The sequence below is a fragment of the Heterodontus francisci genome, chromosome 33 (assembly GCF_036365525.1).
Source record: "Heterodontus francisci isolate sHetFra1 chromosome 33, sHetFra1.hap1, whole genome shotgun sequence".
In the NCBI taxonomy this organism is placed as follows: Eukaryota; Metazoa; Chordata; class Chondrichthyes; order Heterodontiformes; family Heterodontidae; genus Heterodontus; species Heterodontus francisci.
Genome location: NC_090403.1, coordinates 17,593,869 through 17,610,126, shown reverse-complemented (window position 1 = coordinate 17,610,126; position 16,258 = coordinate 17,593,869). Strand labels below are relative to the sequence as shown.

The window sequence follows — 16,258 nt, the reverse complement described above, 5'->3', positions numbered from 1 at the left end:
GAGGGAAGAGATTGCTGCGCCTTTGGCGATGATCTTTGCATCTTCACTGTCCACTGGAGTAGTACCGGATGATTGGAGGGTGGCAAATGTTGTTCCCTTGTTCAAGAAAGGGAATAGGGATAACCCTGGGAATTATAGACCAGTCAGTCTTACGTCGGTAGTGGGCAAATTATTGGAGAGGATTCTGAGAGACAGGATTTATGATTATTTGGAAAAGCATGGTTTGATTAGAGACAGTCAGCATGGCTTTGTGAGGGGCAGGTCATGCCTCACAAGCCTTAATGAATTCTTTGAAGATGTGACAAAACACATTGATGAAGGAAGAGCAGTGGATGTGATGTATATGGATTTTAGCAAGGCGTTTGATAAGGTTCTCCGTGGTAGGCTCATTCAGAAAGTAAGGAGGCATGGGATTAAGGGAAAGTTGGCTGGCTGGATACAAAATTGGCTGGCCTATAGAAGTCAGAGGGTGGTAGTAGATGGAAAGTATTCAGCATGGAGCTCGGTGACCAGTGGTGTTCCACAAGGATCTGTTCTGGGAGCTCTGCTTTTTGTGATTTTTATAAATGACTTAGATGAGGAAGTGGAAGGCTGGGTTAGCAAGTTTGCCGATGACACGAAGGTTGCTGGAGTTGTGGATAGTGTGGAAGGCTGTTGTCGGTTGCAATGGGACATTGACAGGATGCAGAGCTGGGCTGAGAAGTGGCAGATGGAGCTCAACCTGGAAAAGTGTGAAGTGATTCATTTTGGAAGGTCGAATTTGAATGCGGAATACAAGCTTAAAGACAGGATTCTTGGTAGTGTGGAGGAACAGAGGGATCTTGGGGTCCATGTCCATAGATCCCTCAAAGTTGCCACCCAAGTTGATAGGGTTGTTAAGAAGGCGTATGGTGTGTTGGCTTTCATTAACAGGGGGATTGAGTTTAAGAGCTGCGAGGTTATGCTGCAGCTCTATAAGGCCCTGGTTCGACCACACTTGGAATATTGTGTTCAGTTCTGATCGCCTCATTATAGGAAGGATGTGCAAGCTTTAGAGAGGGTGCAGAGGAGATTTACCAGGATGCTGCCTGGACTGGAGGGCATGTCCTACAAAGAAAGATTGAGGGAGCTAGGGCTTTTCTCATTGGAGCGAAGAAGGATGAGAGGTGACTTGATAGAGGGGTACAAGATGATGAGAGGCGTAGATAGAGTGGATAGTCAGAGACTTTTTCCCAGGGTGGAAAGGGCTATCACCAGGGGACATAATTTTAAGGTGATTGGAGGAAGATTTCGGGGAGATGTCAGAGGTAGGTTCTTTACACAGAGATTGGTGGGTGCGTGGAATGCGCTGCCAGCGGTGGTAGTAGAAGCAGATACGTTAGGGGCATTTAAGCGACTCTTGGATAGTACATGGATGATAGTAGAATGAAGGGTAGGTAGTTAGTTTGATCTTCGAGTAGGTTAAAGGTTCGGCACAACATCGTGGGCCGAAGGGCCTGTACTGTGCTATACTGTTCTATGTTCTCTGTTCAAGAGGTGAGGTGAGAGTGACGGCCCTTGACATCAAGGCAGCATGGTGAAATGTGAAGTGATTCATTTTGGTAGGAAGAACATGGAGAGACAATATGGAATAAAGGGTACAATTCTAAAGGGGCTGCAGGAGCAGAGGGACCTACGTGTATATGTGCATAAGTCATTGAAGGTGGCAGGACAGGTTGAGAGAGTGGTTAATAAAGTATGCAATATCCTGGGCTTTATTAATAGGGGCATAGAGTACATGAGCAAGGAAGTTATGTTGAACTTGTATAAGACCCTAGTTCAGCCTCAGCTGGAGTATTGCGTCCAATTCAGGGCGCCGCACTTTAGGAAAGACATGAGGGCATTGGAGAGAGAACAGACAAGATTCGCGAGAATGGTTCAAGGGATGAGGAATTTCAGTTATGAAGATAGATTGGAGAAGTTAAGACTGTTTTCCTTGGAGAAGAGAAGGCTGAGAGGTGATTTGATAGAGACATTCAAAATCATGAGGGATCTGGACAGAGTAGATAGGGAGAAACTGTTCCCACTCCTGAAAGGATTGGGAATGAAAGGGCACAGATTTAAAGTATTTGGTAAGTGAAGCAAAAGTGACATGAGGAAAAACTTTTTCACGCAGCGAGTGGTTAAGGTCTGGAATGCGCTGCCTGAGAATGTGGTGGAGGCAGATTCAATTGAAGCATTCAAAAGGGAATTAGACAGTTATATGAAAAGGAAGAATGTGCAGGGTTAAGGGGAGAAGGCAGGAGAATGAAACTGAGTAAGTTGCTCTTTCAGAGAACTGGTGTGGACACAATGGGCCAAATGGCCTCCTTCTGTGCTGTAACGATTCTGTGATTTGACCAAGTATGGCATCAAGGAGCCCTAGCAAAACTGGAGTCAATGAGAATCCGGGGGGAAACTCTCTGCTGGTTGGAGTCATACCTCGCGCAAAGGAAGATGGTTGTGGTGTTGGAGATCAATCATGTCAGTCCCAGGACATCACAGCAGAAGTTTCTCAGGGTAGTGTCCTAGGCCCAACCATCTTCAGCTGCTTCATCAATGGCCTTCCCTCCATCATAAGGTCAGAAGTGGGGATGTTCACTGATGATTGCACAATGTTCAGTACCATTTGCAATTTCTCAGATACTGAAGCAGCCCATGCCCAGCTGTAGCAAGACCTGGACAACATCCAGGCTTGTGCTGATAAGTGGCAAGTAACCTTCACGCCACACAAGTGCCAGGCAATGACCATCTCAAACAAGACAGAATCTAACCATCTCCCGTTGATGTTCAATTGCATTATGATCGCTGAAACCCCCACTATCAACATCCTGGGGGTTACCATTGACCAGAAACTGAAATGGACCAGCCATATAAATACTGTGGCTATAAGAGCAGGTCAGACGTTGGGAATTCTGCAGTGAGTAACTCACCTCCTGTCACAAGTCAGGATGTGATGGAATACTGTACACTTGCCTGGATGGGTGCAGCTCCAACAACACTCAAGAAGCTCGACACCATCCAGGGCAAAGCAGCCCACTTGATTGGCACCACCACTTTCAACAGTCACTCTCTTCACCACCGACGTACAGTGGCAGCAATGTGTACCATCTACAAGTTGCACTGCAGCATCTCACCAAGGCTCCTTAGACAGCACCTTCCAAACCCGCGACCGCTACCAACTAGAAGGACAAGGGCAGCAGATGGATGGGAATACCACCCCTGCAAGCTCGCCTCCAAGCCACACACCATCCTAACTTGGAACTATATTGCCGTTGCTTCACTATCGCTGGGGCAAAATCCTGGAACTCCCTTCCGAACAGCACTGTTGGTGTACCTACACCCAAATGTCTGCAGCGGTTCAAGAAGGCAGCTCACCACCACCTTCTCAAGGGCAATTAGGGATGGGCAATAAATGCTGGTCTAGCCAGTGATGTCCACATCCCATGAACGAATAAATAAAAAGCTTCCATCTACACTGCTTACAATGCTGCCTATCTGTATGTCATCAGCAAATTTGGATATGTGGCTTTCCATTCCATCATCTAAGTTATTAATAAATATAGTGAATAGTTGAGGCCCCAACACAGATCCTTGTGGGACACCAATAGTCACATTCTGTGGAATAATTACAAATGAAAAACATTAGATAAAAAGACTTGCATTTATATAGCACTTTTCACAATCTCAGCACATCCCAAAGCACTATACAGCCAATGAATACTTTTGAAATGTCATCACTGTTATAATGTAGGAAACAGAGCAGCCAATCTGTAAACAGCAAGCTTGCACAAACAACAATGAAATAAATGACCAGATCATCTGTTTTTATTAGGTGTTGGTTGAGGGGCTGATATAAATGGGCTCAGCACCACCACCTGCAAGTTCCCCTCCAAGTCACACACCATCCTGACTTTGAACTATATCACTGTTCCTTCACTGTTGCTGGGTCAAGATCCTGGAACTCCCTCCCTAACAGCACTGTGGGTGCACCTACACCACATGGACTGCAGTGGTTCAAGAATGCAGCTCACCACCACCTTCTCAAGGGCAATTACGGGTGGGCAATAAATGCTGGCCTGGCCAGCGACACCCACATCTCATGCACAAATAAAAAAATTGAGACAGGCAGATATGTTTGTACAGAACTGAAGGATGTAGGAAGAAGGTGGGATTGAGATCAATCAGAAAGGAATAGGCTTGTTGGGCCAAGGTCATTTCCCATTTCTTAAATATCTTATGAATGGTTTACTCTTGACGCTATAAGAAAGGATGGAGTGTGTTGCGCTTGACCGGAATATAGGACTCACCAAACAAAAAAAGACCAACATCCATCAAAGTTGCCTTCTACCATCCTGGTAGTCGCACAATACGATAATTGAGTTGTTGACTAATTCTAGCAATCAATCTCTATCAATGAGTCTACAGCAGAGCCAGACGTGAGGCGAGTAAAAACCCCAGTGGTGGAGAGCTTTGAGAACCTCAAAGTCACCTGTCCTTCCCAAGCACTCACCACACGTCATGTCTGAAATTACTCATGTACAGCATTCCAAAATGTTCCTCCTAAAAGAAATCTGTCTACTGTGCAGTTGAATGAATTAATATGAATTGCTTCCACCGTCTCCCTAGGCAACCTGTTCCATCAAGTGACCAATCGCTCACTGAAATATTTTTTTGCAGATTAGTTTTGAAGTTCCCCCCTTCAAGCAGAGGCTATGTCCTCTGTTCCACTGTTCCAGACAAGGTGAAATAACTTGTCATGGTCAACATTACTTAGTCCTTTAAAATCCTAAAAACAGCAACCATATCACGTCTCAACCTTTTATCCAGTGATAACATGCACAATTTACATAATTGGTCCATCCCTTCAATCATTCTGGTTGCTTTCTTCAGTATCCTTTCAATGATTGATTACTTGTAGTCCTGGAGCTGTGTTTGAAATCTACCTGAATAGGTAGACGGTGTAATAAAAAGCTATTTATGTTGTCTGATGCAACATAAATGAGATGCGTGGAGTTCAGACTGTTGAAGATCTCAAACAGGTTTATTAAACAGCTAAACTATTATATACAGTGCAGAGCTAGCTATTTACAGAAGCTGCCTCTTGGTGTTACAGTTACAGAGTGAGACTGGCATGTAGTCACATGACTGCATCCTGGTACTCAGCTCATTAGCATACTAAGATCTTAAAGGCATATCACTCTTAAAGGCAATCACAGCATCTCATCTGAAAGATGGCACTTCTGACAGTGTAGCACTCCCTCAGAACTGCATTGGGGTATCAGCCTGGATTTTGTATCCAAGTCTCTGAAGTGGGACTTGAACCCACGAGCCTTTAAACAAATTTATTGCCTTCAAACTGTGAGCTGAGACTGGCGGTGCCACAACAACTGTGCACACTGATATATACAAACTTCTGTTTGTGATTGTATCATTATGGCTGTGGCGATATCGTCATGCCAACAGTGATGAGATCGGCCTGCTGAGCTGTCCATGCCAGAATAAAGAGGCTGGACTGACTTCGAGTGCCAGGGATGACCTTTGCTTGTGGAGGCCAGTGTTTTAAGTCCTCCTGAGATGGGTTTGGTGCCTTCGATTGAGCTCTGTGGTATGTATCATGTACACAATGCACAATTGCCTTGTCAGTTGTGACTCAGTTGATATCATTCCGGCTCTAATTCGGAAGATTGTGAGTTCAAGTTTCACACTAGAGACTTCAGCACATAAGCTAGGCTGACACTCCAGTGCAGTACTGAGGAAATGCTGCACTGCTGGAGGTGCCATCTTTCAGATGAGATATTTAAACGAGGCCTTGTGTGGCCTCTCAAAGGTGTAAAAGATCCCATGACACTATTTTAAAGAAGAGCAGGGGAGTTCTCCCAGTATCCTGGCTAATACTTATCAGCCAAAAATACTAACAAAGAGATAATCTGATCATTTATCTCCTTGCTGTTTGTGAGAGCTTGCTATGTGCAAATTAGCTACTGTTTCTCTACATTACAACAGTATCCTAAGGCCATAAAAGGCACTGTATAACTGCAAGTCTTTTTTTCTTTCTATCCAACACTTGATCCTCCAGAACTACAGTATCAAAAACTAACACAGGATAAGCTATTCTTATAGGGCTGAGAAACAGCCTGTCAGCTGTCAATAAACGTGTTTAAAGCTTGAGTGGTGAGAAATGTGTAATTTGAAAGCACCGTGTAATGTTTCTTTTTTTTATTGTTTTCTTTCTGATAATGAGGAACTGTGCATAGATGAACAGCTTTCCGATGCTGCCATTTGCCAAGTCAGGCTGAGCACACGTGTAATCATTCACAAACATGCTTCATAAATCAACTCCGCTGCTTTTCAAACAAGCTCATCAAAAAAAAATTGTTGTACATCTTCTAAAAAAAATCATTTGTGAGAAAAAGGTAATTTTTCTATTCAGAGATGGAGATCATCCTGGAGCACAGCACAAGCCACTCTCCAGCATCAGCTCGGGTTTATGACATTAACCCTCTCCTGCCAACTCAGCTTCTCAACCACGCTGACCCTCTCATATAAGAACATAAGAAATAGGAACAGAAGTAGATGATTCAGCCCTTGGAGCCTGCTCCACCATTCAATAAGATCAGGGGAAACATCTCCCTACATATACCCTGTCTAGTCCCTTAAGAATTTTATATGTTTCAATTCAATCACCTCTCATTCTTCTAAATTCCAGGAAATATATGCTTAACCCACTCAGTCTATTTTTTTTATTCATTCATGGGATGTGGGCATTTATTGCCCATCCCTAATTGCCCTTCTGCTGCTAGGGAGCGAGTTCCAGGATTTTGATCCAGTGTCAGTGAAGGAACGCGATATAGTTCCAAGTCAGGATGGTGTGTAATTTGGGGAGGATCCTGAAGGTGGTGTTGCGGCAAGGATGCCCTTAAAGCCTCCTGAAAAAATGTGATATCTCCACTGATTCGTGCGAATCTCTTGCCCGAGACCGCCCAAAATGGAGAAGAAGCATCCGTGAAGGTGCCAGCCAGTTCGAACAACATCAACATGCCCAGGAAGCGACCAAGTGCAAACAGCAGAAGGAGTGTTCGGAAATTCGTGCAGCCCATTCACTCGCCTCACCAAACACCATCTGCCCCACCTGTGCCAGATTGTACGTATCCAGAATTGGACTATTCAGTCACCTAAGAACCCACAACCCTGGAGTGGAAGAAAGTCATCCTCGTTCCCGAGGGACTGCCCCACAACTCGCCAGGATATCTGCACTTCTCTAATTCTGGACTCTTGCACATCCCCGAATGTAATTGTTGCACCATTGACGGCTGTGCCTTCAGCTGCCAAGGCCCTAATGTGGTGGAGGAGTTAAGTGAGGCCCAGGCCTCGGCATGAACTCTCTGTAGGGGGTTCCCTCCTGTTCTAAGATCCAGTTATAATCGCCTCCGTGGTCACAGCATGATTTTTTTATTCGTTTGTGGGATGTGGGCGTCACTGGTAAGGCTGGCATTTATTGCCCATCCCTAATTGCCCTTGAACTGACTGGCTAGGCCATTTCAGAGGGCATTTTAAGAGTCAACCACACTGCTGTGGGTCTGGAGTCACATGTCGGCCAGACCAAGTAAGGACTGCAGATTTACTTCTCTTACAGGACATTAGTGAACCAGATGGGTTTTTACAATAATCGACAATAGCTTCATGGTCACCATTAGACTAGCTTGTAATTCGGGATTTATTAATTGAATTCAAATTTCATCATCTGCCTTGTCCCCAGATCATTAGCCTGGGCTCTGGATTACTGGTCCAGTGACATTACCACTACGCCACCACCTCCCCTTATGAAGGATTTGGAAAATCCGAATGTTAGGGTAAAGGTTGCAAAGCCTCTCAGCATGGATCAGAAGATCATATGCATTCTGTTTATGGTTTCCTGATGTTCAGCGGCCAAGTGCATGGCCTCACTAAACTTTCCTAATATTTATAAATTACTTATTTTCAGTTTGAAACACGGCTTTTGTCAGAAAAATATCCACTAAGCTTCCTTCCACTTTAAATGAGTCAGGGACTGTCAATGACAGTGCCAGTGTATCTGGTTCATTGCACTTTAATGTCATTTTCCCTTCGACATTTTCTTGTATTTTTATGTGCGCTGTTCTGTGCACAAAATATGCTTAGCACATTACCATCTGCATTAATGGAGGCTTTAACCTTTAACCCGTTAAAAGGAACTGATTTTAAAATTCACATCCTTTTCAAACCCTCCATGGCCTTGCCCCTCCTTACCCCATTTGCCACCATAGGAATGAGGAGGCCAACAACTCCATGGGAAATGATAGTCTAAACGGGGTTGTGGAGCAAAGGGATCATGGCTCGCAAATTATTAATGCACAAATGCAGGTTAACAGAGCCATAAAAATGCAAATAAGTCACACAAGGTTGCAGATTAGCCAAACTCCTGTTCCTATGTTCTTATGTCCTACCTAAATCTCTCTGCCTTGTCACCTCTCCACCTTTAAGATGCTCTTTAAAACACCTCTTTGACCAAGCTTTTGATTATCTGTCCTAATATCTCTTGTTACTCAGTGTCAAATTTTGTCCGATAATGTCCTTGTGAAGTGCCTTGGAAGGTTTTACTATGTTAAAGACACTATTTAAATGGAAGTTGTTGTTGTTGATTTATCTTCTTGCTTTCACTGCTAAGATTCCAAGGGCACAGAGTACATTCGCTGTCTCAAACCTCTGTCCTCCCCTCTCTTTGGTCGCTAATAGTTTATATAAATCATAGCTGGGTATAACTCATGCTCTCCAGTGCATCAATCATCTATTATCAGAGTAATAAAAGCAAAATGCTGCAGATGCTAGAAATCTCTGATAACAGATAACATGGTTAAAAAATTAAATATTACAAAAAGGCCATTCATGCTCTGAAGTTATTGAACTCAATGTTCAGTCTGCAAGGCTGTAGAGTGTCGAATCGAAAGATCAGGTGCTGTTCCTCAAGCTTGCGTTGATGTTCACTGGAACACTGGAGGAGGCCAAAGACAGAAATGTTGGCATGAGAACAGGGGGAACTGTTGAAAAGGCAAGCAACGGAAGCTCGGGGTCATGCTTTCGGACTGAGCGGAGGTATTCAGCAAAGTGGTCACCCAATCTGCGTTTGGTCTCCCTGCTGTAGAGGAGACTGCATTGAAGTTTCATCCTTCATGTCTTGACTCCACCCAGGATTACAGGTATCTCCGAGAAATACAACGTTCCTTGGACTGCTGCTCTCGTCGCATCCTGACATTCACACTCAATGCCATGTGCCACCACATGTACACACTGGACCTTTCTCTCCAGAAGCACTGCCTCACTTTATCTCAAAGCTGTTCTCCCCTACAGTTTCATTGCATCCTTCGTCTTATCTGACACATTAACAAAAACCTTTTTTTCTTCCTTTCAGGTGTTAAGGAAGGCAAGTTCCAGCAGCTGATGAGAACTAATGCCCCTCCAGATCCTTCTTCCACTTCACTTCCCTCTGACCCCATCCCTTCTTATCTGACCCCTGGCCGTATATTCACCATACACTCTGACCTTCCCCTCTCTTACGCTGAACGTTCTGTACTCAGTAAAGGACTCAGTTTTATCCCCTAACACCCCCACCTGAATGAATTTTGCACTCGGCATGACTTTGAGCTCTTCTTCCATCGCCTTTGCCTCCGTGCTCACTTCTTTGACCAGCAGTCCTCTCTCCGAACAGCAGGCCCATTCACCCACCTCCAGCATTCTCCCTCCACCTGGACCCCTCCCTCTGGCCTCTTACCCACTCTTGATCTTTTCATTGAGAACTGTCGGTGAGACATCAGCTGTCCCAATTTCTCTGCTCCCCTCACTCACTCTAACCTGTCTCCCTCTGAACATGCTGCACTCGGTTCTCTCAGGTCTAACCACGACATTGTGATCAAACCTGCAGACAAGGGTGATGCTGTTGTTGTCTGGGGTACAAACCTCTACCTTGCAGAGGCTGAGTGCCAACTCTCAGACAATTCTTCCTACCTCCCCCTGGACCATGACCCCACCACCAAACATCAAGCTCCTGTCCACAGGACTGTCACTGACCTCATCTCCTCCGGAGATCTTCCCTCTACAGCTTCCAACCTCATAGTCCCACAACCCCGCACAGCCCACTTCTACCTCCTTCCTAAAATCCACGATCAGGACTGTCCTGGCAGACCCATCATTTCAGCCTGTTCCTGCCCCACTGAACTTATTTCTTCCTATCTTGACTCTATCTTTTCTCCGCTGGTCCAGTCTCTTCCCACCTACATCCGTGGCTCTTCTGATGCCCTACGTCATTTTGACAATTTCCAGTTTCCTGGCCCTAACCACCACCTCTTAACCACGGACGTCCAATCTCTCTACACCTCCATCCCCCACCAGGACGGTTTGTGGGCTCTCATCTTCTTCCTTGAACAGAGGCCTAACCAGTCCCCATCCACCACCACCCTCCTCCATCTGGCTGCACTTGTTCTCACATTGAACAACAGTTTCTCCTTCAACTCCACGCACTTCCTCAAGTAAAAGGTGTTGTTATGGGTACCCGCATGGGTCCTAGTTATGCCTGTCTTTTTGTGGGCTATGTCAAACATTCCTTGTTCCAGTCCTACTCAAGCCCCCTCCCCAACTCTTTTTCCGGTACATTGATGACTATATCAGTACCGTTTCCTGCTCCCACCCCTAACTGGAAAACTTTATCAACTTTGCTTCCAATTTCCACCCTTCTCTCACCTTTACATAGTCCATCTCTGACACTTCCCTTCCTCAACTTCTTTGTCTCCATCTCTGGGGATAGACTGTCTACTATTATTCACTATAAGCCCACTGGCTGCCAAAGCTACCTTGACTACACTTCTTCACACCCTGCCTCCTGTAAGGACTCCATTCCATTCTCCCAGTTCCTCCATCTTCGACGCAGCTGTTCTGATGATGTAGCCTTCCACAACAGCGCCTCTGATATGTCTTCCTTTTTCCTCAACCGAGGATTCCCCCCCCACTATGGTTGACAGGACCTTCAACCGTGTCCGGCCCATTTCCCGCACTTCTGCCCTCACACCTTCCCCTTCCTCCCAGAACCACGACAGGGTTCCCCTTGTCGTCACTTTCCACCCCACCAGACTCCACATCCAGAGGATCATCCTCTGCCTTTTCCACCACCAAACACATCTTCCCCTCCCCTCCCATGTCAGTATTCCGAAGGGATCATTCCCTCCGTGACACCCTGGTCCACTCCTCCATTACCCCCACCACCTTGTCCCCTTCCCACGGCACCTTCCCATGCAATCGCAGGAGGTGTAATATCTGCCCTTTTACCTCCTCTCTCCTCACTATCCAAGGCCCCAAACACTCCTTTCAGGTGAAACAGCAATTTACTTGTACTTCTTTCAATTTAGTATACTGTATTAGCTGCTCACAATGCGGTCTCCTCTACAGTGGGGAGAACATACACAGATTGGGTGATCATTTTGCAGAACACCTCCACTCAGTCTGAAAGCATGACCCCGAGCTTCCATTTCAACACTCCCCCCCTGCTCTCATGCCAACAGTTCCATCTTTGGTCTGCTCCAGTGTTCCAGTGAACATCAACGCAAGCTCGAAGAGCAGCACCTGATCTTTATATTAGGCACTCTTCAGCCTTGCAGACTGAACATTGAGTTCAATAACTTCAGAGCATAAATGGCCTTTTTTTAATATCTTATTTTTTAACCATGTACCTGTTTTTCACGTTGTCAGAGCTGCTCATTATTCCACTATTAACACTCTCTCTGTACTAATGCAGACCACAAGCATTAACACACGCTTTGCCTTTGTCTCAGGACAGCTTTGTTATTTAATCTCCCTCTGCCTATCAAACACCTTCCCTTTCGTTCTCTCCCCCACTCCCCTCCCCTTCACTTGCTTAAAATCTAATTCTTTTCTAACCTTTGCCAATTCTGATGAAAGGTCACAGACCTGAACCGTTAACTTTGCTTCTCTCTCCACTGATGCTGCCAGACCTGCTGAGTATTTCCAGCACTTTTTGTTATCTGTTATCAGAGATTGGCCTTAGGTACCAGCCTACCCCATCATGGCTAATCCGATTACGGAACAGGCTGCTCTCTTCAAAATGTAGTTACTGTAACAAAATAGATCTGAAAGTAGCCAATTCAATAAAGAGAATGTAGAGTTGCACGCACATGTTCAGCACACTATCAACTGTCCTGCAACTCTTCAGGTCATCCTAGCATTTAGATTCTCACCTCAGGAAATCCATCTACATTAATTTGCCTTTCTACAATGCTCTTCATGTACAAGACAGATATTTTAGGGCTCTTCACAAGGCACTGGGCAAGAAGGAGAGAGGGACCATAGTGGTTAGGAGCAGGTCAAAGGTCTTGAGCAGACGGGCCAGAGAGAGAATGGCTGCTGGGAGGCCAAACTTGTCCTTTTCAGTGTTGACCGCCCCACTGCCACTGAAGAGGCCCCAGAACATCAGCTTAATGCAAATACAGTGAGGCACATGCTTGAAATGCAACTGGGGTTCAGCACAACTTTAAGGATGTTTGAGCAAGGATTTTGCTGTTTGGACTGGCGGCAGAAAGTGGGGAGGGGATGGTTGGTGAGAGCCCTGCTGAGACATCCAAAATAACTTGCTGAATGTTACATAATGCTGATGTACAAATAGGAGACACTGTGTAGCTTGGAAAAGAGTAGGCCCATGGTTAACCAGTGGCTATGGGGAATGAGGAGGAAGAGGGAGAATAAACATGGAAAGATGACATATAGCAGGAAGGAATTGTGCACCCATCACTAGTTGGGAACTATTTAAATTAGATGCTAAATACAGCACCCAAACAAACATCTTGCCTAACTGGTGAAGACGCCTAATAAACCCCATGTCATTCTTGACAGCTATCCTACCTTGCTTGTCCATCCTTCTATCTGTTACCCTAATACGAATTTACTCAAGGAAACTCTCTAGTAAAAGGCAAAATAAAATGTCCCTGATTTATTGACATGGCTGTGAAACTAATGATAAACATGGTGCCATCCTTTGGTGACCATTGTGATGTGCATCTACTAGATCTTAACTTTATGCTGCACCTAAGTCCTTGACAATGGGAAGGAGCTGTTTCTCAGTCCCTTTACCATTTTTGCACGGACATGAATTGGTCCTACAACAGCAGATGTCATGTCTGAAAATAACTCTCAATGTGTGCCCACTAACTGACGCTTTTTCAACTTTGAGGGATTGGCTGCATGGACCAGAAAATCTGCATTGGGATAGTTTTGGAGCACCAAAGAGAAAGAAAGAAGAGGGAATGTGCAATGCCACTGGGCTCAAGTTCCACTCCAAAATCTTAAGCACATAATCTAGACTAACACTCTAGTGCAGTACCAAGGTTACCCCGACACCATCATTGGTGTTGCCTTTACCAAGGCCCGTCTGCCCTCTCAAGTGAATGTAAAAGATCTTGAGGCGCTATTTTAAAGAAAAGCAGGAGAATTCTCTCCAGTGTTCTGGCCATTCTCTCCACTAGCATCTAAAACAGATTATCTGGTTATTGTCATATTGCTGTTTGTGGGATCTTGATATGTGCAAATTGAGACATTCTGAGATTGTGAAAGATGCTATTTTATATATATATATATATATATATATATATATATCTTTTCTGGCATAGATTGTCAGAAACTCAATGATTTGCTGGAGATTGTTGCCCTTGTAAAGCAGACAGCCGTAAGAAGCTAAGGGGGCAGCAAGTATCTGCTGCCCCAGACTACTGGAAAGGCTATTGAGAGAGTCCATTAATCATAAAGCCTCTCACACTACGTGTGCTACATCAGGGGTAGCCAAGCTTTTCGCGTGGTGGGGGGGCCACATTACAATTTTTGTCTTACATAGGGAGCCGGTGAGACAATTTCCGAAAGATAAAGGCATGAAAAATTTATCGTACTATCAATCAAAACAACAACAAATGTTCATTTTTATGAAGAAGCTTTAAATGAGAAGACTAATTTATTAACTTACTTTTTTGTCACTATGTTGGACACTGATTTAGTGAGATACTTGCCATTTATTTGCTTGCACAAGCAGTCAGTGTTTGCCTGCATACTTGTTGTAGCGATGTAGAGTATTCTGGATAGATGCCTATCTGTCAGGAGTGAGCTTGAGCACTCTCTCTCCCTCTTGTCTCTCCCTCTTCTCTCTCCGTTTCCCCTCTTTGTGTTCTCCCGTCTCTGTGTTGCTCCCCCATCCCCTCTCTCTCTCTGTCCCCCTCTCTCTCTCTCTGTCTCCCACTCTCTCTCCCTTTTCCCTCTCTCTCTATCCCATCTCTCTCTGCCCCCTCTCTCTGTCCCCCCCTCTCTTTCTCTCTCTCTCTTCCCTCTCACTCTCTGTCCCCTCTCTCTCTCTCTCCCTGTCCCCCTTTCACTCTCTGTCCCCTCTCTTTCTGTCCCCCATGTCTTCCCCCTCTTTCTCTCTCTCTGTCTCCCCTCTCTCTGACCCCCTCTCTCTCTGTCTGTCTCCCTCTCACTCTCTGTCGCCCCTCTCTCGGTCCCTCTCTCTCTCTCTCTGTCTCTGACAGCTACAGAGAGCAGGAACATTCAGCAGAACAGCTTTGTGGTTAGTCAGTTTTTTTGGGAAAGTGGAACAGCGGTTTCTGAACTGCAGGCAGATTTGGGGTTTTCCATCGAGCTTTTAAAATAAAAGTCGAAACCCACCGGAAAACCCTGAATCGATCCAAAGTTCAGAAACCGCTGTTCCCGCTCCAAGCACCTGTCAGCTGTGAAACTGACATTGTGATTTTTTTTTAAAAGCTGGTCTGGAAGAAAAAGCCAAAGGGAAATTTCTCATCTCTGAAATTACCAGTCAGGGAACTCAAAATGTTTTACCACGGACACTGGTGTCCATGTACGGACACGTTGCTGACCCCGGGATGAGGAACGGTCCAGAACAATTTACATCCATGGGCCAGATGGAAACCTTTGGCAGGCCAGATCCTGGCTCACCAAGCATATGTTGGACAACCCTGTGCTACACCAAGATGTGATCATATCTTTCGGGTGAGGACGTGTAGGATGTGGGTCTCACTGGCAAAATCAGCATTTATTGCCCATCCCTAATTGCCCTTGAGAAGGTGGTGGTGAGCCGCCTTCTTGAACCACTGCAGTCCTTGTGGTGTAGTTACACCCACTGTGCTGTTAGGGACGAAGTTCCAGAATTTTGGCCCAGAAACAGTGAAGGAACAGCCATATAGTTCCAAATCAGGATGATGTGTTACTTGGAGGGCAATCTGCAGAAGGCAGTGTTCCCATGCGCCAGGTGCCCTTCTTCTATGTGGTAGAAAACATTTGCAGGACTACAGGGAAAGAATAGAGGAAAGGGACTAGCTGAGTTACTCTTTCAGAGAGCCGGCATGGGCATGATGTACCAAATGAACCCTTTGTGTGCTGTAGCCATTCTATTATTCTGTGAAGATGGCCATTACGTCAAGGTCTGGCGATTTGCTGAGAAGGAAACTTCCTTCAATATACATTCTGGGCATCATGTCATGTGACTCACATTAAAAGGGCGGCACAGTGGCGCAGTAGTTAGCACCGCAGCCTCACAGCTCCAGTGACCCGGGTTCAATTCTGGGTACTGCCTGTGCGGAGTTTGCAAGTTCTCCCTGTGACCGCGTGGGTTTTCGCCGGGTGCTCCAGTTTCCTTCCACAGCCAAAGACTTGCAGGTTGATAGGTAAATTGTCCATTATAAATTGCCCCTAGTGTAGGTAGGTGGTAGGGGAATATAGGGAAGGTGGGGATGTGGTAGGAATATGGGATTAGTGTAGGATTAGTATAAATGGGTGGTTGATGGTCGGCACAGACTCGGTGGGCCGAAGGGCCTGTTTCAGTGCTGTATCTCTAAATAAATAAAAATTAAAAAAATAAAATAAAAGGGAAACTCCTCTAAGGATGCATAGTGGCTCTTTGAACATGTGATAGATGGATAAAGATGGATACATAAGAACAGGTTGCAGCCATCTTATAATCAGAGCTCACTGAACATTTGGAAATCCAATACCTACGGAAGCCAAGCTTGATCATCTTGGTTCTGCAGGAAACCAGGTTGTATGAGTCTATTATATAATGTAATGATTATTATACAATAAACTTGCATTTGGACAATACACTTGAGCTTGAAGCACAAGGAATCATTTAATAGAGTTGAAAGAGATTTCCATACATGAGCTAACATATCGAGCTGTAAAATCTCAG

The 16,258-nt window shown here is 45.2% G+C and overlaps 1 protein-coding gene across 1 annotated transcript in view; it reads right to left on the bottom strand.

The window, feature by feature from the left end:
- The window catches only part of LOC137348041 (solute carrier family 15 member 1-like), a 196,168-nt gene that overhangs the window by 128,054 nt on the left and 51,856 nt on the right, over positions 1 to 16,258 (bottom strand). The gene's annotated exons all lie outside the window — the stretch shown is intronic.